Consider the following 26,995-nt stretch of genomic DNA (forward strand, 5'->3'; position numbering starts at 1 on the left):
GTTGTCTTACCCAGTGCTTCTCAGGTGGCGAAGGTGAAGGCAGTTGGATAGAGACACATTTCCAAGTTCACCCCAATCCATTGAGCGTCTCCTCATGGCTACAGCCTGGCCACTATGGTGGAGTGCAGGAGGGCTCAAACACAGCTATCTCCCCCAGAAGAGATCAAGGAGACTGCTGGCCTGGGACCCGAGAGGGTTGGCCATGTGGTGGGGGGAGGGGTGAAGAAGAGACACTCTCCCAGTGTCTCCCGCCAGAGGGCAGGCTTTTCTGGAGAGATAAAGGGATTAGAAATATCTTGGGAAAAGATCTTTTGTCTCTAGAAGAAGAGGCCTGTAGAGACATAGTGAGACAAAAAGAGAACTTTTTTTCCTGAAAAGTAGTCTCCACAGGAGACTTTGCTTGCACCCAAACATGATCTGGGTGCCCTATGTTTTAGAGATAGAGTGAGACGAGAGTAGGAAGCTACTCGAAACTACTAAGAACAAAAATTGGTTCTGAGAGACCTGAAAAGGTTAAGGTTAGTTTTTGGGGTAACAATTTTCAGGGTCCCTTTGAGGGCCACCAACTAATGAGGGAAAGGAAAGGGGGAACCCCATTTCTTGGCGCATAGATAATCCCATGAGGTGCAGTGTCCCTTGTAAAATGAATTTACAGGCCCGAAAACTTAGACTGATAAATAAAACGTTTATTGTAGAAATTTGGAAGTAAAGTTAAGTTAGAAAGACATCAGGGCCAAAGGTGGCCTCTGGGCAGGCAAGAACCCCTATATGGCTGGAAGGATACCATGTGTTGGCTGAGAGGGCTCCTGAAATGAGGGAGTTCCGGCTCACCTCTTTTATACCCAAAAGATTGTGGACAGTACCAAGTTCTGGCGGGCTTTTCAGTTAGCTCAGATAAGGTGAGGACTGGGGGAAGCTAAGCTGATAGTGGGGGTCTGGGCCTGGATAATCTTAAAGGGACTTCAACCACCATCACTATGAGCAATTGTGTTTAGATCTGATATTATTTGAGTGAGAAGCATTTTTTAATTATATATAGTTCTTGGGTTTGTCTTGGGTAGAGCTTCAAGTATTTTGTCTACAGTAATTTTAAATGGAATTTCTCTTTCTATTTCTTGCTGATGGGCTTTGTCAGTAATATATAGAAATCCTGATGATTTGTGTGGGTTTATTTTATATCCTGCAATTTTGCTAAAGTTGTGAATTGTTTCCAGTAGGTTTTTGAATGGTTTTCTAGGATTCTTTAAGTATATCATCATATCATCTTCAAAGAGTGATAGTTTTATTTTCTCATTGCCTATTCCAATTTCTTTTCTTTCTTTTTCTTTTATTATTGCTAAAACCAACATTTCTAATACAATGTTGAATAATAGTAGTGATAATAGGCATCCTTGTTTCACCCCTGATCTTATTGGGGATGTGTCCAGTTTCTTTCCATTACAAATAATGCTTGCTGTTGGTTTTAGATGTGGATGTAGTTCCAAATTGTTCTTCAGAATGCTTGGATCATTTCATAAATCCACCAACAATACATTAGTGTCCTGATTTTCCCACATCCCCTCCAATGTTAATAATTATCTTTTCTTGTCATCTTAGCCAATCTGAGAGATATAAAGTATTACCTCAAAATTGTCTTAATTTTCCTTTCTCTAATCAATAGAGAATTAGAGCACTTTTCATATGCCTAGGAAGAGCTTTAATTTCTTCATCTGAAAATTGTCTATTCCTGTTCTTTGACCATCAATTGAGGAATGGCTTGTATTCTTATAAATTTAAGCTAATCTGCTATATATTTAAAAACAAGGTCTTTATACTGGCTACACAGTTTTTCTCACCTTCTAATCTTGACTGTGTTGGTTTTGTTTGTGCAAAACCTTTTAAATTTAATATTATTAATTTTTTCTGTTTTGCATTTCATAATGTTCTCTCATTCTTTTTGGCCTTAAATTCCTTCCTTCTTTATAGGTATGAGAAGTAGACCATCCCTTGTTCCCCTAAATTGATTACAATAGCACTCTTTATGTCTAAATTATGAATGGATTTCAAGCTTATCTTGGTATAAATTGTTAGATTATGATCAATATCTATTTTCTGCCATATTCTTTGCCAGTTTTCCTAGCAATTTTTATCAAATAGTGAATTCTTATCTCAGAAACTGGAGTCTTTGAGTTTATCAAACACTAGATTACTATAGTCACTGTATATGTCTTATGAACTTAACATAATTTACTGATCCATTATTTTATTTCTTAGCCAGTATCAAATGGTTTGGATAATTGCCATTTTATAATATATATTTTCTAGGCCACCTTTCTTTGTATTTTTTTTTTTCATTAATTGAAGGGATTTTTTTAACCTAGTTAAGTAAAAATAAGCTGTTTTAAATACCTTGACACATAACAATAACATTATATAGATAGCTGCCATCTCCATAAGCGAAGCATTAACCTAGTTAAGTAAAAATAAGCTGTTTTAAATACCTTGACACATTACAATAACATTATATAGATAGCTGCCATCTCCATAAGCGAAGCAACATGGAAGCCAGAAATAAAAGGAGGTAGGGAGAACTTTTAACCAGAACCCAAATGATCTGAACTCAAAAGCATATCCTTTGAGCCTACTGGGATGAAGAAGAAAACTTCAAAAATTACTTTGAAATTGGGGGGAAGGCTGATATTGAGAAAGAACCATGATTTCATCAGAATCTGAGGCATTTGAAATATTTTACATACATTAATTGTAGTATGTTAATGTTTACATTTGTTAATTAAGTCATTAAGAACCTTAAATTAGATTATTCTGCTCCTGAAAAATGTGAAAGTACAGAAAAGCTTTGTTATTTGGGCAGTGGAGAGGTATTTCAGACTAAATAAAATAATAATTCTACTTAGCCAAGATGTGAAAATTATTATAATTAAGTGTAAAAAAAACCTCTGGAAAGAAGAACCTAGGAAATTATTTTATACTTGAGAAATGCTATAAAAACAATAATCAAGGATGTGTCTTGTTATACATTCACCCTAGCACCTTTGCTAGTCCTGAAAAAAATGAATATCAATATGAATAGTGTCTCTAGTGTCCTGAAATATCAAGATATTAAAGCTTTCCTTTGGGAGGATTATCTATGAAGATTTTTATGAAGAGATATAGATGATTAAGAACCTTGGGATGAGAGTTTCAGTTTGTAGTGATAGAGGAGATTACATCAGGTATCCATCCAAGTGTAATGATTTACCCATTTTCTGAAAACTTCTGACATTTTCAAATTTCTTCTGTTGCTTTCAAATTTTTGAAACTATTTCTTGACTGAAGGGAAAAAATGGACTAATTTTAGTTTACAGTAGATGTGGTGGAAAGAACACTGGACAGGATTGGGAAAAATAATCTAAGCATGGGATTTTTGCCTTTCTACCTGGAAAATGATGAAGCTCCAAATTCTAGGATTCTATACTTTCTGCCAATTACAACATTCAGAAGCAAATTGATTTACAATTCCAGATAGCTATAGCAAATGCTTTTAAATGCTCCATTGCTCTACACAGTCATTTTAAAGTTATTCCATTTAGAATCTAACTTTACTTTTAAAAATTAGTTAAATCTATATAATCACACAATTGTTGACTGAAAAGTATTGAGAGGGGCAGCTACGTAGCATAGTAGATAGAGTACCAGCCCTAAAATCAGGAGGACCTGAGTTCAAATGACTTGAACACTTCCTAGCTGTGTGATCCTGGGCAGGTCACTTAACCCCAATTGCCTCAGCAAAAAAAGCAAAACAAAAATCATTGAGAATCCATTCTGATGTTTTTTTTTATTATTATTTTTTACTATAAAATGTTTTTGGTCCAGTACAGTAAATATCATTTTAATATATATATATATATATATATATATATATATATATATATATATATATATATATATATATATATATATATATACACAATTCTTTGAAGGATGTAATGAAGATGCTGTTGTTGAGTGATCCTCTCATTATTAGAATGAAATCACCTTGAGGGATGATAGTATCCCTAATGCCAAGCAAAATGTGTATCATAAAGTAAGCTCTTAAATGTTTTTTGATTGGCTGTTAGCTTCAAATGAAATATTATATTCAAAATCACTACTCCTTGATTTTTTTCACCAGCATCCATGGACAATAAGTAGAACCCCAGTTCTCACTCTGTCAGTCTCAATATCTATGGCTAGTTTTGATCTTAGAGATCATTGAGTCCATTTTACAAAAGAGGAGATTGGAAAATAGAGTAATTAAGTGATGCTCCTAAGTCATACAGCAAGTCACTGTCTGGCAACATACGAATACAGGTCTTCTTCATTCTGGGTTGAGTGCCCTATATACTATGCCAACCTGCTCCTTGAAGAAGATGCTGAGATCATAAGAAGCCTTCAGAGAAATAGGTGTGAAGAGGTTATATATCAATTCAATCACAAACCCACTGGACCATGATCCTTCATTGATATAAAATTTTTTCATAGACTTCTGAAGTATATCTTTGTTAACTTATTTGACTTGATTTCACCCTCATTTATAGTCCCTTATTTGGGGAAAGGGATTGTCTTTTGCTTCTTTTTGCATCCTTAGCATAATACTTGTACTTAATAAATGTCTATTAATTCATTGGTTTTCTATCACAAAGCATTTTGCATTTATTGTCCTATTTAAAATTCACAACCATATTAATGTTTGTATTAATGGTTTGTATATAACTGTACCCTTTTTTTCTGTGAAGAAACAGAGCTTTATGTAGGAGAAGGGACTCAGCAGAGATCATGAAGCTAGTGATCTTTTTAGGAACAGCTAGGTCATTCAGGAGATCACTGGACTTAAAATCAGGAAAAATGAAAAGCAAATTCTGACTCAGACGTTTATTAGCTGTGTGACTCTGAATAAGTCATTTGACTTCTGTCTTCTCAGTTTCTTTATCTGTAAAATGAGGGTTAATAATAAATATCAATCCCCAAGATAGTTGCAAGGAACAAGTGCAATAATATTTATAAAGGACTTCACATACCTTAAAGTGTTCCATAAATACTAGTGCTGCTATAATGTTAACAATAATAATCAAAATAAATATTATGATAATACCTCCCTCCCAGAGTTGTTGTGAGGATTAAATGATATATCTGTAAAGTGCTCTTCAAATTTATCATTATTATTATTATTATTATTATCATCATCATTATCATTGTCATCATTATTATTATTATCCATCTCCCAGGGTAGTTATGATGATCAAAATGGAATAATATTTGTAAAGTACATTGCAAACTTTGTATTGATTGCTATTTAAATGGTAGCTACTAGTAGTAATAACAGTAGTCATCATGATGTTAGTGAGTGATTGATAGAGGTGGGACATGCTTGTATTCTCTCACTCCAAATCTATTGTTTTTTTCTGTTACCTAATATTCCTTTCAAATGTACCTTAAATTTGATGAGGTTTTTCAATCCAGTATTTGTGAATGGCATATTGTCAACCAATATGCACATCTGAGAGAATTATTGAAGCAAGTCCTTATATTCTTATTCAGAGGCATTTTTGTGGCAAGCAGTTCCACAGCATGGCTATGACTATCTTTCTTAGACCATAAATTCATAGAATTCCTCTTTTTCTCTGCCTATAACTGAGTTGTTATTGCGCTCTATATAAATGTATTTTCTTTCATCAAATATTTCCCAATTACTTAGGGAAAATTTAACATTCATTTTTTTTAATTTTGAGTTCTATATTCTGTTTCCTCTCTCTTACACCTTGAAAAGGCAAAGAATATCATATTGATTTTGAGTGTGAAGTCATGTAAAACATTTTCCTACCTTAGTCATGTTACAGAAGAAACATGTACACACATGCACACAAACACATGCAAAAAAAATAAAGGAAGTTAAAAAATGTTCAATATGCATTCAGAATTTATCAATTCCCTTAGGAAGTAGATAGCATTTTTGTCATTGGTCCTTTGGAACTGCCTTGAATTATTGTCTTGATAAGAGCTGTTGCTGTGTACAGTGTTCTAATTCTACTCATTTCATTCTGCATCAGCTTTTCAGAAATCATTATTCTCATCATTTCTTATATCACCATAGTATTCCATCATAATTGTATACCACAACTTGTTCAGTCATTCCCTAATTGATGGATATCCCTAAATCTCCAATTAAAAGAACTGATGCATATATATATATATATATATATATATATGTGTATATATATATATATATATATATATATATATATATATATATATATATATATATGTCATACTGTTAAGTGTCTGAGGCCACATTTGAACTCAGATCCTCCTGAATTCATGGCTGGTGCTCTATCCATTGCACCATCTAGCTGCCCCTGCTATAACTATTTTTTATGTAAATAGGTCTAGTAGTGGTATTGCTGTGTCAAATTGTATAGCTCTTGGGGCATAGTTTCAAATTGTTCTTCAGAAAGATTAGGCCAGTTCACAATTCCACCAAGCATTAGTGTCCCAGTTTTTCCATATCCCTTCCAACATTTGTCATTTTCCTTTTCTGTCACGTTAGACAATTTATGGGTGTTGATCATAATATAGAGTTATTTTAATTTGCATTTCTCTAACCAATAAAGATTGGAGCATTTTATCAATATTGATAACTTTGATATATTCTTCTGAAAACTGCCTGTTCAGGTACTTTGACTATTTATCAATAACAGAATGGGTCTTATTTTTATAAATTTGGCTAGATTCCCCATATATTTCATCTTTTATATCTAAATTATTGTTCCATTTTCACTTTATTTTGGCATATGGTATGAGGTGTTTGTCAAGTTTCTGCCAAACTGTTTTCCAGTTTTCCAAGCAATTTTTGTCACATACTGAGTTCTTTCTCCACCCCATCCTCCTTGACTCAGATCTCTAGGCTTATCAAGCACTAGATTTTTGTACTATATATTGTGTAACTAATATATTCCTCTGATTCACCACTCTGTTTCTTAGCCAATACTAGATTATTTTTAATGATTATCACTTTAATCAATAGTTTGAAATCTGAAACTGCTAGACCATCCTCCTTCTTTCATGTTTTTCCCCTGAATTCCTTTTTTTCCCAAATGAATTTTGTTATTATTTTTCTAGCTCTAAAAATAATTCTTTGATAATTTGATTTGGTAATTTTGATTACTGAATTAGTAAATTACTTAGATAGAATTGGTTATTTTGTTATAATGCTTATCCTCAGCCAAAAGCAATTAATGCTTCTTAATTCTCTTTAATTATTATTGTTTAGATTTGTCTTTATTTGTGTGAACAATGTTTTATAATTGTGTTCATATTGTCCATGGGTTTGTCTTGGCAGGTAAGCTCCCAAGCATTTTATATTATCTACAATTATCTTAAATGGAATTTTTCTTTCTATCTCTTCCTGCTGGGTTTTATTGGTAGTATATAGAAAATGGTAATGATTTCTGGGAGTTTATTTTATATCTTGCAAATTGTTGTTTTTAATGTGTGTCTGAAAGCTCCTTATGAACGATAATACTGGGTTTATATGTAGAAAACCTTCATTGAATACCTTCTTCTGACACTCATTAATAAAACCTTAGTTTTATTTCCCTTAGTTTCCTTTATCTATAAAAATGGGAAAATGTGGATGATAATAAATGTATATGTATACATATGCACACACTTCCAAATAGGTTTAGGACAACTCTTTGAATTTATGTACAGCTTGTATATGATGAAAATATTAAAATAAAGGCTAGATGGAAATATGGCACCAGGATTCAAATTTCAGCTATGTTATCTTACTGCATTTGAGACTAAGACAAGTCACTTAATCCTATTTGGGGGCTATTTATAAATTGAGGGAGAAAAGAGGGACTAGATGATATCTATGGTCCTTCAACTCTATTTTATATCTGACATCTTGTTGCTAAATTAGAGCAAGATAGTTGTTCATAATCACAGTTATTTCTTTTCTGATGTTGAATATCTCTATCATGCTCTATCTAAAGTGTGTGTTTTTATACTCAATATTGGTATAGCATATCAGTCTGTAGGGGTATGGAAAATGTGACCTTTAGGTTTTAATGACCTCAATGACAACAACTTTCATTATATTAAATACTGGAATGAAGCAAGGCTTTTCAGGACTTTGACTCATATCTGAATGACCTTCATGAGTTTTGGAAACAATTTCTTAAAATCATTAAACCTTTCAATTTATATAATATCTTTCCACATTTATCTCTTCATTCCCCACTAATTGATCAAGCTGCCCCCATTTCCTTAGACTGTACTTGTGTTAATGAACTAATATTAACTGTGAGTAAAATTTGCAAAATTCCCTAGAAGATTGTTGAAATCTAAAAGGTATGAAAGAGAAAATTAGAACACATATTAATATATTTTAGGATCTCCATACTACTTCCTGTTTCTTAATTTAGCCTACTAAGTTAGAGTGATAAGTTCTGAGTCAAGAGATCTGCATTCAAATCTGCCTCTTCCATTTATTATTTTATAACACTGTGAAAGTCACTTATGTGTAACATAGAAAATAACCTGAGCTTATTTCTCAGCCATATACTTAGTATTGACATGTTTTTCTTTTTTTATTATTTTGACATGGACAATGACTATTATATTACTCCAGCCCCATCTTGATCTTACTATCTCCATTTTATTAAATGTTAAAGTTGACTGTAGGCCAATGAAATTTGGATACAAAGGCAGGAAAAAAATTTGTGTGTAGATTCTGACTCCTTTATATAAACTCAATCTAAAATTGAGATGTAATTTTTAAAGAAAAGTATTCAACAGGTGCTATTTAATTAGATGAGTTCACAGATAGACATGTAGGTAGCACAGTGGCTGAAGAACTGGACCTAAAAAAAGTAAGCTATGATATGAATCTTGACAAGTCATTTAACATCGTGTGCTTTATTCACTAAATATTTATTAAGCACTTACTATGTGCCAAGCCCTATATTAAGTGCCAGAGATACAATTGATAAAAGGAAAGATAGTCCTTTCACTCTAGGAACTTAAATTTTAAGATGGAGACAACATACAAAAATAGACATAAAAGCTTAAAGTGGGGGGGAGAGCAAGTGAGCATTTGTGTTCTGTGTATTAAAACAAGATGGAGCAGCAGACAAAGTGGAGTAAAACTGAGAGCTGAGGAGGCTGAGGGAGTTGGTGTCCATCAAGACTTGAGTAAACAGCATGGAGGTGAGATTAAAAATGAGGAATTAATCCTAGTAATGGGATGTGAGCTGGAATCAGACAGAGTAGCAAGTGTGAAATAAGATAACTCTCATTGTTGTGAAGATAAAACAAGATGTATACATCTACATGTATATGGAATCTTATTATTAATACTACTCATAATGTTAAAAAAATTTCAGTTACATTAAACATTTTTTATTTTTCTTTTCATCATTGTTTTAAAACTTACTCCTAGTCTTTCTATAATTTGCTAGAAAGTTTTGCTAACAGTTACTTTTTGCCCATTTTCCTTCCTTTGAGAAAATTATAGGTAATTATAATAATGTATGTCAAGCTTTAAGATCAGAATGAATTAACAGAAGCTGAAATTCTTATAAAGTGAAAGAGCTAGTAATATCTTTTGAATTTTAGCAATAAAAATGCAGCTCTAATTGTGTAACTGACACACAGTAATGTACAACCACTGCTTGTGGAATTATAATAATGAACATTATTTTCTTCAAAGGCAAACTTTGCATATAAAAATAATATTTTACATTTAATGAAGTTTAATTTTCTCTATTGTGACTCACGAATCAGTATTATCACATTCAGCCGGGTAAAATTGTTTTCTTTATTTCACCAAGAGATATGTGTAATAATAAATTGAATTCTTAGGTTGTTACTCAGGAGATTTAATGTGTAACACATTAATGTGTTTTCTTAATTGCTTTATGTTAATAAGTACAAATATGCTCATAGTGCTAGAATAAATCGGTTATTTCATTAAGTCTTCTTTAAGCAATGGATAGGAAAGGGGCCATCACTTGGTGAGAATTACCTCTTTATATGACTGAATTTAGTTATATATATATATCTTTATATATACATACACACACACACACACACACACACACACACACACATATATATATATATATATATATATATATATATATATATATATATATATATATATATAGTAGAATATGAAGCTTCAAGAAGGGAAAAAAATAATGTATAATAGAAGCTTTCCTGTAAAACTTGAAATCACATTATGCCTATCCATAAACCTATCTGTGAAAAGGCTGTTATGCAAGTGAAAAAGACATATAGAGACAAGTTAAGGACACAGAGTGTTATAGTCTTTCCCAGCCTTGGAAGAGATTGAACTACTGAAGTTGAAAAAAAACCCAACAGTTTTGGCCCCAGAGAGAAACTTTAAAATCTTTAAAATGTAAAGAACTATGAATGTATGTATGCACATACACACATATGTGTATATATATTTATTCACACACATATGTATGCATGTGTATATATACCAATATACATGCATGCAAATAAACAAGATAAACAAGTATACATACACACATATGTATATGGAGGAATGTATATTGTGGATATATGTAATAGAGTAGTGTAGTGGATAAGCCACAATTCCTAGAGTCAGAAAAACTTGATTTCAAATCTAGATTCAGACATTTAGTAGCTCTATGACACTAGGTAAGACAATTAACTCTGTTTTTCTCAATTTCTTCATATGTAAAATGAACCAGAGAAGGAAATGGCAAACCATTTCAGTACCTTTAACAAGAAACCCCAAAAAGGGTCACAAAGAGTCAGACATGATGGAAATGACTGTTAGCAGCAATATTATATTTGTTTTCTTTTACTTGTATTAGCATGCACATGCAAATGAAACAAAATATAAATTAATGTAACGTTTAATGCAAATAATTTAAGAGAGAGGGAAGGAGTAGTTAAAGGGATCATGAAAAGTTTGACATAGAAAATCATGCTTGAAAGGTGTGCAGGAGTTTGGATTTTGCTCTGTATTTTATGAAAAATCATGGAAGTAGTGGAATGGCAAACAGTTGGTAAATCAATTAATACTTATTAAGCACTTTCTGTATATCAGCCATTGTGCTAAATAAAGAATCAGGGATAAGCATTAAGAAAATTGTTCTTTCAATTATGAGGATTGGTTGGAAAGAGGGAGAATTGTTGGAAAGCTGTTGTGGTTGCCACAACAAATGATATGGGACTAAACTAAGGTGATGAGCTTTGAAATATTTTAGAGGGAACAGATTCACGAAGTATTGTATTGTAGTAAAAGTTTTAAAATGTAAGACAAAATGAACAAAATATGGTTTTTAAAAATATGGGAGACAATAGGATATGCAAGGACACATAAGAAATTATGGAAAATTTATGAAGGAAATTATGAGAAAATGCTCACCACAACAACTACTTCTTCCTCTAAGACAGGAGACAATAAGGAGGGGATGGATTAAGACATAAATGTTTCAAAGGAAGTAATTTAAAGGAGCCTAAATCAGGAAGCATCAGTCTTTTGAAAAACAATAGAAGGTGCACTGTGGATAGTTAAGTTGGTAAGATTGCACCATGAATCTGACTTACATATTTGATCTATGACTGGGTATCCCCCCTGACCAGGAAAGATTGTAAATCCAGTCAATATTTGAAGAAATCTCATAGAAAGAAATGCTTCTTTTTGAAGTTTTTTGGAACAGAAGATTATGATTGAATCAAGGTTGAACATTTAAGGTATATATCTTCATAAAGAGAAATGATTAGGCAAGGACTTCCGGCAAAGATGGCAGCGAGGAGGCAGACAGATGCTTGAGCTCCGCATTTTCTCTCAGGACTTACTTCATGACAAGCCTCTGAGTTAATGCTTGACTGGAAAAGAAACCCACAAATAATCATCAACAGAAGACATCCTTGAAATTCACCAGAAAAGGTCTGTGTTTGTTCCGGGGAGGGTCAAACAGACTGGGCACAGACTGAGGGCAGACAGCCAGTGTGAGACAGGCAGCTCACACAGCTCAGATAGGAGGGGGGAGGAGTGCAATCTCTCCTGTTTCTGCAAAAAGACTTTTACCCCAGTGTGGATGTTCCATCTTGGCAGCAAGCCAGGAGCAGCAGAGAAAGTGTAAACACCAGAGGTAAAGAATAAAACCCCGGAAAGCTAGCATCTCTTGGGACCAGCCACCCCCACACCCAGCTGGAGTGACTCAGCAAGTTCTTAGAGCCTCAGAGTGCGGATGCAGCACAGCCATAGCTGTCCTGCTAATGCCTCTGTCTCCCTCAGTCTAGAGGAAGCTCAGTAACAACATCCAGCCCCATCTCGCCCCCAAAAAACAGACCAATTGTTTCTCTTGTTAATTTGTTTTCTTCAATTCCCACTCTGACAAAATGAACAAAAAATTTAAAATTTAAAAGGGCTCTAACCATTGACAGCTTCTGTATGGATAGAAGAAAGCAGACTTCAAACCCTGAGGAGACTAAAAGCAGACTGTCTCCAGAGGAATCTGTTCCTCAATGCACAAGACCCTCATAGAGGAAATCAAAAAGGCTCTCACAAGAGAGCTAGAAGAGAAATGGGAAAAGGAAAGGGAAGCTTGGCAAGAGAGTCTGGAGAAGTTATCCAGAGTGGATAAAGAGATCAAATCATTGAGAAATAAAATTAGTGAGCTGGAAAAAGAAAACAGCTCTCTAAAAAATAAAATGGATAAAATGGAAAAAAATTCCATAGAAGAAAAAAACTCACTTAAAAACTCAATTGGACAATTACAAAAAGATATAAAAAAAGTGAGTGAAGAAAATACATCATTGAAAATTAGACTCAAACCAGTAGAAATGAATGACTCAAGGAGAAACCAAGAAGTAGTCAAGCAAAACCAGAAAAATGAAACAATTGAAACGAATGTCAAGTACCTTATGGGAAAGACAACAGACCTGGAAAACAGATCCAGGAGAGACAATTTGAAAATAATTGGACTCCCTGAAAAATGTGAGGAAAAAAAAAGGCTGGACATTATTTTCTGTGAAATTATCAAAGAGAACTGCCCAGATGTTTTGGAAACAGAGGGTAAAATAGACATTGAAAAAATTCATCGATCACCTACTGAAAGGGACCCTAAAATCAAAATGCCAATAAATATATTGGCCAAGTTCAAGAACCATCTGACAAAGGAAAAAATATTGGAAGCTGCTAGAAAAAAGCAATTCAGATATGGAGGAGCCACAATAAGGATACACCAGGATCTAGCAGCGTCCACATTAAAAGAATGAAGGGCTTGGAATATGATATTGTGAGAAAAAGTGGTAAAATAAGAAGAGGAATTTTAAGGTGGGGGAGGGGTACTAAAAAGGGAGGGCTGTGAAAAGCAAGTGGTGTTCACAAATTTAATACTGGGTAGAGGGGTAAGAGGGAAGGAAAGGAGAAAAGCATAAGCAGGGGTTAACAGGATGGCAAGCAATATAGAATTAGTCATTCTAATCATAAATGTGAATGGGGTAAACTCCCTCATAAAGAGGAAACAGTTAGTAGATTGGATTAAAAGTCAGAATCCTGCTATATGTTGTTTACAGGAAACACATCTGAAACAGGGTGATACATTCAATCTAAAAGTAAAAAGGTGGAGCAGAATCTACTATGCTTCAGGTGAAGCCAAAAAAGCAGGGGTAGCCATCCTCATCTCAGATCAAGCAAAAACAAAAATTGATCAAATTAAAAGAGATAAAGAAGGGCATTATATCCTGCTAAAGGGTAGCATAGATAATGAAGCAGTATCAATATTAAACATATATGCACCAAGTGGTACAGCATCTAAATTCTTAAAAGAGAAATTAAGAGCGCTGAAAAAAGAAATAGACAGCAAAACTATAATAGTGGGAGATCTCAACCTTGCACTCTCAGAATTAGATAAATCAAACCACAAAATAAATAAGAAAGAAGTCAAAGAAGTAAATAGAATACTAGAAAAGTTTGATATGATAGATCTTTGGCAAAAGATAAATGGAGACAGAAAGGAGTATACTTTCTTTTCAGCAGTTCATGGAACCTATACAAAAATTGATCATATACTAGGACATAAAAACCTCAAAATCAAATGCAGTAAGGCAGAAATAGTACATGCATCCTTTTCAGACCACAATGCAATTAAAATTACATTTAATAAAAAGCCAGGAGAAAATAGACCAAAAAGTAATTAAAAACTAAATAATCTTCTACTAAAGGATGATTGGGTAAAACAGCAAATTATAGACATAATTAATAACTTCACTGAAGAAAATGACAATAATGAGACATCATACCAAAATGTGTGGGATACAGCCAAAGCAGTAATAAGGGGGAGTTTTTTTAACTCTAGAGGCCTACTTGCATAAAATAGAGAAAGAGAGGGTCAACGAATTGGGCTTACACAGACAAACACAAAACTTGAAATTCTAAAAAAAAAAAGGTGAGATTAATAAAATTGAAAGTAAAAAAAACTATTGAATTAATTAATACATACTAAAAGTTGGTTCTATGAAAAAACCAACAAAATGGACAAACCCTTAGTAAACCTGATTAAAAAAAGGAAAGAGAAAAAGCAAATTGTTAGTCTTGAAAATGAAAAGGGAGAACTCACCACTAATGAAGAGGAAATTAGAACAATAGTTAGGAGCTACTTTGCTCAACTTTATGCCAATAAATTCGATAACTTAAATGAAATGGAAGAATACCTTCAAAAACAGAGCTTGCCCAGATTAACAGAGGAAGAAGTAAGTAGTCTAAATAGTCCCATTTCATAAAAAGAAATAGAACAAGCTATTAACCAACTCCCTAAGAAAAAATCCCCAGGACCAGATGGATTTACCAAACATTTAAAGAACAACTAACTCCAATGTTATATAAACTATTTGAAAAACTAGGGATTGAAGGAGTCCTACCAAATTCCTTTTATGACACAGACATGGTACTGATACCTAAACCTGACAGATTGAAAACTGAGAAAGAAAACTATAGACCAATCTCCTTAATGAATATTGATGCTAAAATCTTAAATAAGATATTATCAAAAAGACTTCAGAAAATCATCCCCAGGATAATACACTATGAGCAAGTGGGATTTATACCAGGAATGCAGGGCTGGTTTAATATTAGGAAAACTATTAGTATAATTGACCATATTAATAATCAAATTAATAAAAACCATATGATCATCTCAATAGATACAGAAAAAGCATTTGATAAAATCCAACATCCATTCCTACTAAAAACGCTTGAGAGTATAGGAATAAATGGACTATTCCTTAAAATAATAAGGAGCATATATTTAAAACCATCAGTTAACATCATATGTAATGGCGATAAACTGGAACCTTTCCCTGTAAGATCAGGAGTGAAACAAGGTTGCCCACTATCACTATTACTATTCAATATAGTACTAGAAACACTAGCTTCGGCAATAAGACCTGAGAAAGAGATTCAAGGAATTAGAGTAGGAAATGAGGAAATCAAACTATCACTCTTTGCAGATGATACTTAGAGAAGCCCAAAGACTCTGCTAAAAAGCTATTAGAAATAATTCAGAACTTTAGCAAAGTTGCAGGATACAAAATAAATCCACATAAATCCTCAGCATTTTTATACATTACCAACACAATTCAAGATCAAGAGATACAAAGAGAAATTCCATTCAAAATAACTGGTGATAGTATGAAATATTTGGGAATATATCTACCAAAGGAAAATCAGGAATTATATGAGCAAAATTACAAAACACTTGCCACAAAAATAAAGTCAGATTTAAATAATTGGAAAGACATTGAGTGCTCTTGGATAGTCCAAGCGAATATAATTAAGATATGACAATACTCCCTAAACTAATCTATTTATTTAGTGCTATACCAATCAGACTCCCAAGAAACTATTTTAATGACCTAGAAAAAATAACAACAGAATTCATATGGAACAACAAAAGGTCGAGCATTTCAAGGGAAATAATTTAAAAAATGTTATAATTATAAAATTAATTTTAAAAAAAAGTTAAAAAAAATTAAATCTCAGACAAGCTGGAAACTGGTCAGGTTCCATGAGCACATGGTGGGAGTTGGGATGGCTCCCAGATGTGTTCTAGGCTTCTTTCTGCAGGAACTAAATAAGTGCTTTCTCTTTGTGCCTGGGGGGAAAAATAAAGAGAAATGATTAAGATTAACAAAGGTAAAAGTTTTCTGCAAAAAAGCCAAAAGCAAGCAATCAGTCATCTCATAATTTTGTTGTAAAAAAAGAATCAGCATAATTTCAATTAAGACAGAAATAAGGGGGGCAGCTAGCTGTCGCAGTGGATAGAGCACCAGCCTTGAATTCAGGAGGACCCAAGTTCAAATGTGGTCTTAGACACTTAACACTTCCTAGCTGTGTGACCCTGGGCAAGTCACTTAACCCCAGCCATAGGGGGGAAAAAAGAAAAGAAAAAAGCAGAATTCAGGAGATGAAAAACACAAAGTTGATCTATCTGAAGAAAAAGTGAAGAATATGGGAGAAGGAAAGAAGAGAATATCTTCAGCCTCTGTGGAAAGAGCCTTCAAATAACATCTATAAAAGAATCCAGGTGCAGAATACCAGAAAACAACATCCCAAAGGATGAGAGGCCCTCACAATTCCAGAATCCTGTATAGCGAAAGAAATCGGGGGCAGAAACAATGGCTGGGTTTAAAGGTCAACCAAGTGTAAGCAAGGCTAGAAAAGACTGACCCACATTTCTATCGCTTTCTGCCCATCCAAATGGAGAAACTATCTATTATCTGGCAATAATAAAAAATAAAAGTATATGAAGAGGAAACTGGATACAGATATATCTATATATAGATATAGATAGATAGATAGATATATCTATATCTATCTATGTAGATATAGATATAGATATAAATATAGATATAGATATAGATATAGATATAGATATAGATATAGATATAGATATAGATATAGATATAGATATAGATATAGATATGTATCTCCAAGCAGCAGTTTCCATAACAGCAAGCGGCAGGAATATCCCCACAAACAAAAAGGTAGGATTTGGGAGCTTTTACCTCATTGGAAGTGGTATTGTATCCAACTTACTAAAACGGATCATACAGTTAATGAACAGAACTGGAAAGCAGAAAAAGAGGGGACCTGGCTAAGAAGAATCTCTGGTGAAGTGATCTCCACCATTGACATCACTTTTGCCTGTATGTGAAATCCCAAAGCAGCTAAAGACTGTTCTGGGTTCGAAGGGCATGCTTCAGGGAATCCTCCCTGAAAAATTCTATCTAGAAATGATCACTGAACTGACCCAGTTAATTGTGCCCAGTGGCAAATTTCTAGGAACACTATCTCAGGAAATCAGCAACTATCAAAGGATTAGGTGCTTGTGATTTTAGCAGCTGGAGCCTGGAGCTTATATGAAGACTGCAGCAGTTACTTCCAGGTTAATGGGGAAAATCTCCTTCTTTCTGGGTGAAGTTTAGAATGCAACCAAAATGATACTGATTGTATGATCCAGAGGAGCTTCATGGCTACCATGCCTGAAGGACTGACTCTGGCTCAAGTGACAGGATAGTCTCAACAGACACTGCTTGACATTCTCAATCATGAATAAATGGCTAGCATCTTCTTGGATCAGAAGTGTCAAAATATGCTACAGGAGAGCTTTAAACATGAATTCTACCTAAAGTATATCTAGAAGGACCTCAGACTAGCTGTTGCACTAAATGGTCCTGTCAACCACCTAACTTCTGTGGCAGCTGCAGCAAATGAAGTATATAAACAAGCCAAAGCATTGGACCACTCTGACAGTGTTACCTCTGCTGGGTACCAAGCCTACATGCATTAAGTCCCGAGGCTCTGTCATCCTGCTAATCCCTGCTCTTCACATAGATTCATGGTCCTAAAATTTAACTCTAGACCAATCCATTTTGGTTCTATGTTTCCTTTTATTTACAGACTTTGAAATGATTTGCCATAAGTGCTGCTGTTGTATCAGACTTTCTCTGAGAGCTCAGGCGAAATGGGGGAGTGTATTGGGGAAGGTGATGTTGGATTGTGAAAAACTGATGAACAGCCCTCCTGGGTGCTCACTGCCTGGATAAGAATGGTGACTGGTTTTAAATGAACCCTGTTATCCACCTCTGGGACTCCCAGAAGCAATGCTGCCAGAATCTGTTTGGCTTTTTTCCCCCTCCTGAATTTGTCAGAGTCTGAGTTTCTCCTAGCAAAGGGGGTTAGAGTTCACATTGTTCTCTTTTACTGTTTCATTGGGGATGTAAGAAGCAGCTTCCATGGTGTCCTAGTCATGAAGTTTGAGTTTTTTAAACTCTTGGAATGGGCTCGTCTTCCCATTTGATCCTGCCCTGAATTCCCTGGGAATGCATCTGTTCCATTGAGAGGCAACTTAGACCTCCCCTGTCAGCACATCCTTCAGGGAAAAGGACAATGAGGTGACACAAGGAGTAACCAGTTGGGAAGTATGTGCATATTTGAGCCACCAACACTGAAAAGAAAACTCCTAGGAAACTAATTACTGCCTCTATGATTTTATGAACAGGAAAGATTGAAGGGTGAACTAACCGCACATCACTAACTTATCACTGTCTGCTAATGTCCAAGATGAAACTGGTATCCCTGACTCTCATGAGAATACTGGAAAGGATTTATCTAATATAAATGGGATTTAGCCATCACTAACCTGATTTAGTATTTGGCTTTGGATTCCAGCACTGGAGGGAGTGTGTGGAGAGAGCAGTGAGCACACTAGTGAGAGAGCTGTGTAAGAATGACTCCTTGGGGCAGCTAGATGGTGCAGTGGATAGAGCACCAGCCCTGAATTCAGGAAGACCAGAGTTCAAATCTGGTCCCAGATACTTAACACTTCCTAGCTGTGTGATCCTGGGCAAGTCACTTAACCCCAGCCTCAGGGGGAAAGAAAAAGAATGACTCCTTTCTGTTTCTATTATATTACATGCTTTTCTGACTCCTTGTGCAATCCTCTTGATATCCCCTTTAAGCCCTCTATCTGTGTCCATATAAACAGCCCTGTGGTATATGCTACCAACTTTTTTTTCTTCCTATCTACTACTTCCTTGAAGGGACAGTAGATGACTTTTTATCTACTTTGACCCAGACATAGCTTCTCCTGCCATGGATAATCAATATTTACTAATCATGGAATAAGTTCTTAGTAAAGGAAAGATTGTACTCCAACCAGCATCATGTTTGGTGCCTTTGGGACTACAAAGTCCCCTGTTTGGGGAAAGAGATGACTTTGGCCAAGATGACACCTGACAGAATAGAAAGGTAAATCCATTCTGCGATGGAGATCCTTGATTCTCTTTGGGAAAGATATTCTCATGAGATTAAAATGGTACACAGAAACATAGAGAGGCTATTATCTCTGAAATTCTAAACCTACCTCATCCTTTATTTAGGTTGTTTTGTGAAATCACATAAAACTTAAGAATGATATTCATAGCATGTAGGGGTGGGAGGAAAGATCCAATAACAATAATAGGAGTGTAGTTTGGTTTATTTTTCCCCAACATTTGGATGTTTGTTCCTCTTTCCTATTTATCACTTACAGCCTAGGTTTGAGAAATAAAATTTGTGGAAGAAAAGCAGGAATATAGGGAGGATGAAGTATCCAATTCTGGTCTATATATTTGTTTCACTAGCAATACTGTATTTAACTCTGTTTCTGAAAAATGTCATTTTGCTCCTGGACAGAACAGTAGGAGGAATGAGGGATCCGAGGAAAGAGGGAAGAAGCTCTGGGAGATACTATAATGAAACTGGCTGGTCTTTGTTGTCTTTATATTGTTGACAACTCTGTAAAGTTCCTTTTTATGACTTTGTTTTAGGTATTTTGCCTTTCTTTTACTCCTTTTCAATGAGAAAATATGACATTTGTGAAAGTCTATAAGAAAAGCATTTCTCCTTTTTTTCCCTTTCAATGAAAAACTATCTGAGTAATTAAGATTGTAAATTTTTATTTTTGCTTTGTTTTTGATGAACATTTGTAATTCAGAATAGGATTGTGTGATAATGTTTAAATGGAAAAATAAAATGATTTTGTATAATTAAAAACTTTCTTGATTAAAAATAGGAAACAAGATCATATGCTTAAAGGGGATAGACATAAATGCATTAGGGAGAATGAGGAAAAAGAGGAAAGTTTGTAACAGAGATGAGCTGGAACTGGTTAGAAGCAATTGTTAAATTTTCAGTGTAAGCATTTACACCTCTGAAATCAGCAAAGGTTAATAATTAAGACTGATTTATTATTTTGTCAATCATATAAACTTAAGAAAGTGATGAAGAAAATGTTAGTAATAGAGATTAAAATGTAAAAAATATATATGACAATGTACATTTTTCTTAGAGGGCCAGTTTATCAGAATATTTGTTTCTTAGATATCATATTGAATATAATAGGGGAGTGAATAAGAATGGAATTTATAATGGAAAGAGAAAATTTGGAACTCAAAAATAATTTTAATGAATGCTCGGGAAGAGGAGCTAAAATGGCAGAGATATGGCAGTGACTACCTTGAAATTTTCCTCTGAACACCTCTGGATACCTTGAAATAATGTCAAAAAAAATTCCTGGAGGAACAGAATCCAAAAAAGGATGGGGTGAAATAATTTTCCAACCAAAGACAACTTAGAAGTCCAACAGGAAAGAGCTGTCACACCAATGCAAGAATGGAGCACAATTTAGTTTAGGCTATTCCAGCATAGCCAAGCAGTGTTAACAGCTGCTTTCGGAACTTAGAGCCCACAAACGATAAGGAAGTCAGAAAATTCATCAGGAAGAGTTTACCGTGGTCTTTTTTGCTAGCATTAATATAAGACTTTGTTATTTTGCCCATATTAAGATCTGGGTTACAGCCTTGGGTGCATTCCCAGTGGGAGGAAAATCACTAGCACGCCAGAACTTGAGGTCGCAGTGGAGCAGGGAGCTTTGTCACAATTCCAGGAAAGAAAAGAGTGTTTGGGATCAATCACAAACCAGAACACAAACCAAGATATCAGGAACTATATCTCTCTTTAAATCATATCATATTTGGAAGAACTGGAAATTTACAGGTCCCCAAAATATCACTGAAAACAGCTAAAAAATACCTAAAGTTCGGAAAATTTACACTCCACCATGGAAACAGAGCTACATTTTATCAAAGAGATAAATGTCAAGAAATAGATTGGGGAAAATGATCAAATGTCAGAAAAAAAAATCTGATGATAGAAAGTTACTGTGATGAAAAGGACATAATTTTGGAAGCTAATAGTCAAAAATCCTATATCCAAAGCTTGAAACAAAAATACCATTTTTTGGTTTTAGTATTGTGGAATGAAAATAAGAAAATAAAGCAACAGTCATCAAAACCATTTGACTAAGAAATAGTGATGGATCAGTGGAATAGGTTATATACACATGACACAATAATCAGTGCCTACAGTAATCTAGTATTTGATAACCTCCCCAACTCCAGATTCTTGGATAAGAACTCACTATTTCACAAAAATTGCTGAGAAAATTAGAAAATAATGTAAAAAACTCAGCATAGACCTACATCTTATACCCATACCAAAGTAAGATAAAAATGAGTACATGATTTGGGCATAAAGGGTAATACCATAAGCAGGAGAGTAATGGACAATTTTTTACCCATCAAATCTTTGGAGAAGGGAAGAATCTGTGACCAAAGAAGACCTGGAGAACATTATAAAAGGCAAAATGGACAACTTTGATTGGATTAAATTAAAAAGGTTTTGCACAAACAAAACCAGCACAGAAACAAGATTAAAAGGGAAGTACAAAGCTGGGGAAAAGATTTACAGCCAGTGTTTCAAATAAAGGACTCATTTCTAAAATATATAAAGAATTGTGTCAGATATATAAGAATACAAGTCATCTCCCAATTAATAAATGCTCAAAGGATAACAACAGACAATTTTCAGATGAAATTAAAACCATCTATAATCATGTGGAAAAATGTTCTAAATCACTATTGTTTAGGGAAATACAAATTAAAATAACTCTGAGGTGCCATCTCCCACCTATCAAATTGGCTAAGATGACAGGAAAAGATAATGGAAAATGTTGGGGGAAAGTGGGAAAACTGGAATACTAATGCATTTTTGGTGGAGTTGTGAAAGGATCCAATTATTCTGGAGAGCAATTTGGAACTATGTCCAAAGGACTATAAAACTGTGTATACACAATTATAGAGGACTCTTTGACCAAGCAGTGCCATTACTGGGTCTGTATCCTAAGGAAATCATAAAGAAGGTGCAAAAGGATGTGCAAAAATGTTTGTAGCAGCTCTTTTTGTAGTAGCAAAGGACTGGAAAATAAGTAGATGCCTATCATTTGGGGAAAGGCTGAATAAGTTATGGTATATTAAGGCAATGGAATGTTATTGTTCTATAAAAAATGATGGACAAGCTGACTTTAAAAAGGCCTGGAAAGAGTTATATTAACTAATGCTGACAATGCAAGCAGAACCAGAAATACGTTGTATACAATAACAGCAAGAATATACAACTATGAAAGACTTGGTTCTTTTCATTGCTTCAGTGATCCAAGGCAATCCCAGTAGATAATAGATCTAATCCCAATAGATAGAAAATGTCATCTGCATCCAGAAAAAGACTTATGTAGATTGAATATAAATCAACACGTTGTGTTCATTTCTTTTTTTCTGTTTTTTTCCCCTCTCCTATGGTTTTTCCTTTTGTTCTGATTTTTCTTTCCCAATATGATTTAAAAGATAATGTGTATTAAAATTAATTAATTTTAAAAGAAAATAAAGTAAGAGAAGTAGAAGAAAAATGGGAAAAGAAGTGTGAGTGGTGCAAGAAAATCATGAAACACAAGTCAATAGCTTGGTAAAGGAGACACAAAAAAGTACTGAAGAAAATAAAACTGTGACAAAAAAAAAGAAAAAGGAAAAAAAAAAACAGATTGAGCCAAATGATAAAGGAAGTACAAAAAGTTATTGAGGAGAAAATTCCTTAAAAAACAAAATTGATCAAATGGAGAGAGAGGCATAAAAATTCACTGAAGAAAAAAAATCTCCTTAAAAATAGAATTAAACAAATGGAAGGAAAATTATTCACTGAAGAAAATGACTCCTTTAATAGTAGAATTGTACAAGTGGAAAAGCAGCTACAAAATCTCACTGAAGAAAATATTTTTTAAAAATTATAATTGAGCAAATAGAAAAATAGAAGACAGAAGGCAAAAAATATAGAAGAAATATCCCCTTGAAAAAATAACTCAGCTAGAAGGTGAATCTAGGAAAATAATTTAAAATTATCAGACTACCTGAAAGCTGTGATTAAAAAAAAAGAGCTTAAATATCATCTTTCAAGAAATTATCAAAGAAAACTGCCCCAATATTCTAAAACAAAGAGATAAACTAGAAATTGAAAGATTTATCAATCACCTCCTGAAAGAAATCCCAAGTTTAAAAAATTAAAAAAAAAAAACTTTCAAAAGTATTATAAATCAAATTCCAAAGCTCCCAGGTCAAGGAGAACATATTGTAAGCAGTCAGAAGAAAAAATTCAAGTATTATGGAGTTATAATCAGGATAACACAAAATTTAGTAGTTTTTACATTAGAGGATCAGAGGACTTGGCATATGATATTCCAGAGGGCAAAGGAATTAGGATTACAACCAAGATTCATCTACATAGCAAAACTGAGTATAATCCTTCAGGGGGAAATATGAAAATTCAATTAAATAGAAGACTTTCAAACATTCTGATGAAAAGACCAAAACTGAATTGATAAATTGACTTTCAAATACAAGATTCAAAAAAAAAAAACACATTAAAAAGATAAGCAGGAAGGGGAAATCATAAGATACTTACAAGATTAAGATTAAATAGTTTACAATACTTGGCATGACAACACTTATAAAAGAAACTTTCTAGTCATTAGGGCAATTATAAAGAATATATATATATATATATATATATATATATATATATACATGTAAAGAGAAGGCACATATTGACTATGAAGAGATCTAAAAATAAAATTAAAGGGTGAAAGAGAAGAATGCACTAAGGGCTTTGGGGAGATGTAGAATTGGATAAATGATCTCACATAAGAGATAAGAAAAAACTGTTAAACTGAAGGAGAAAATAGGGGAGGGGAAAATGGGGGAGATGAAGGGAAGTGTGAACTTTACTCATCAGAATTGGCTCAAAGAGGGAACAACATACATACTCAATTGGGTATGGATATCTAAAGGAAAGAAAGAGGGGAAGAGGATAAGAAAAGCTTGTCAAGGAGCGGGGTGGGTGACAGGAGAGAGAGCAGATGGGGAGAGGTGGTAAGAAGAAGCAAAATACTTTTTAGGAGGTACAGGATAAAAGGAGAATGAAAATAGAATTAACAGGGGAGGGGGAGAATAGGATGGAGGCAATACAGTTAGCAGGCATAACAAACAAATATTTTTTTTTTTTAAATTAAGTTCCTCCTATAAAGATTTCATTTCTCAGACAGAGAGAAATACACCATGTACCAAAAAATTAGAGCCATTCCCCAAAAGATAAATGATCAAAAGATATGAACAGTTTTCAGATGAAATAATCAAAGTTATTTATAGTTACATAAAAGATGCTCTAAATCACTATTGATTGGATAAAAACAAATGAAAACAATTTTGATGTACTAGCTCATACATATTAGATTGGCTAATGGGAAAACACAAGTCTTGAAGGGGATGTGGGGAAAATTAGACATTAATGCACTCAGTGGAGAATTGATTGGTCAAGTGCTGCTAATTGATTCAGCCATTCTGTAGAGCAATTTGGAGCTCTGCCCAAAAGGCATATAGAAAGCCATGCATATTCTTTGATCTAGAATACCACTACTAGGCTTGTATCCCCAAAGAGACTTTTTTTTTTAAAGGTAAAGGATCTATATGTACACCAATATTTATAGCAATTCTTTTTTTGGTGGCAAAGAATTGGAAGTTGAGGGGGATGATCATCAATTGAGGAATGACTAAACAAATTATTGTGATTTGTGATGAAATTCTATGGTTAAAGTAGAATGAAGTAGAATACTTTCAATGAAGAACAAATGATGAGAAGGTGCTTTCAGAAAAACCTGGAAAGACTTACATGAGGTGAAACAAAGTGAAATGTACTATATACAAAGTAACAGAGATATTGTGAGATGATCAGCTATGAGTCACTCTGCTATTTTCAGCAATACAATCAAATCCTTCAAAACAATTCTGAAGGACTTCCATATCCTGGGAAAGAACTTATGGTATCTGACTACATATGGAAATGTATTTTTTTACTTTCATTTCTTGAGGGGTTTTTTGACTGTTTTTATCACAATGCAATAATATGGTAATATGTTTTGCATGATTTTATATATATACATATATATATATAACTTGTATTACATTGCGTTTTCAATGAGGAGGGTAGAGAGGAAGGAAGGAAGAGAATTTAGAACTCAAAGTTATTAAAAACAAATGTTAAAATTGCTTTTGCATGTAATTGGGGATAAATAAAAATTAATATTAAAATTGTTTTTGCATGTATTGGGAAATTGGGAATGGGAAAAAATAAAATGCTATTTTAATAAAAAGTTGTGATGTAATCTATAGGGAAGACATTAGTATTTTGGGATAGCAGGGAGGGAAGAAGAAACAAAGAAAAACTTTCTGCACAAGGTAAATTTTGAACTGATTCTTAGAAGACAGGATTCAGAAGTTAATAGAAGAGTATTCTAGGAATGGAGTACAGCCGCTAAAAGGCATCAAGTTAGAGTTCAGAGATGGAATATTGTGTTCAAGAAACATAATAAAAATTAAAATTTCTGAATTGTAGACCTCATGGAGATGAATAAAGCATAAGAAAACCAAAAAAAAAAAAAAAAAAGAAAGAAACTAAATTGTAAAGGATTTCAAATGCCATACAAAATTTTAGGTTCTTAGGATGAAGATGAAATTTTCATGCAGGAAGAGCAAAAGTAATGAAAAGACAGCAGATAATTATTTAAACATTCATCATCATACTATTGTATAATAAGAAATAATGAACAGGCACATTGTGTTCCAAATAATTCCTTTTTTCTGTCCCTTTTTCAAAATTGCAAGCAATTTGATATAGCTTAAATATATACAATTCTTTGAAAAATATTTCCATTTTTGTCATGTTATGTAATGAGAAATCTGACCAAAAAAGGAAAAAGCCATGAGAAAGGAAAAAACAAATAAGCAAATCAAAATAAAAGTGAAAACACTATTTTGATATACATTCAGTTTCCATGGTTCTCTCTCTGCATGTGGATGGCATTTTCCATCATGTATTGGAATTGCCTGAAATATCACATTGTGAATAAGAACCAAGTCCATCATAGTCGATCATCACATAATCTTGTTGTTACTGTGTACAATATTCTCTTGATTCTATTTACTTTATTCAGCATCAGATCATTTAAGTCTTTCCAGACTTTTTTTGAATGCATCCTGTTCATCATTTCTTTTAGAAAAAATGATATTCTATTACATTCATATACTATATCTTATTCAGCCATTCCTCAACTGAGGAATGTATATGAATGTAATAGAATGGGCATCCACTAAATTACCAATGAGGAAAAAAATTTCAGAAATATTATCAGCATGGATGTTAAATTACTGAGCATCATTGAAGAAAGAAGGAAAGTGTCATGAAAGCTGGTAGTGGTTATGCCAAAGATAGGATAAGAGTTATATTAACCAGTGACCTAAATAAAATAAGTAGTTATTGATTGATGATAGCTGAACAATGGTATGAAAATGGGAAAGAAGAACAAGAACTATGTTGGCTATTCCACCTTATCCTGAGTCTAGAGGGATAGGTATAAGAGAAAGAGATGCTTCTTTTGCACAGAAATAACCAGATTTTAGTTGCTCCTGGGAGAAAGAAGGAGGA

General features: G+C 33.7%; 1 protein-coding gene and 1 pseudogene across 3 annotated transcripts in view; both read left to right on the forward strand.

Moving 5' to 3' along the window:
* UNC13C (unc-13 homolog C) overlaps positions 1-26,995 on the forward strand; it is a 744,253-nt gene that overhangs the window by 524,805 nt on the left and 192,453 nt on the right. The window lies entirely within an intron of this gene.
* On the forward strand, positions 115-17,879 carry LOC141556714 (cytokine-like nuclear factor N-PAC; annotated as a pseudogene).

The sequence above is a fragment of the Sminthopsis crassicaudata genome, chromosome 2 (genome assembly GCF_048593235.1).
Source record: "Sminthopsis crassicaudata isolate SCR6 chromosome 2, ASM4859323v1, whole genome shotgun sequence".
NCBI classification, from domain to species: Eukaryota; Metazoa; Chordata; class Mammalia; order Dasyuromorphia; family Dasyuridae; genus Sminthopsis; species Sminthopsis crassicaudata.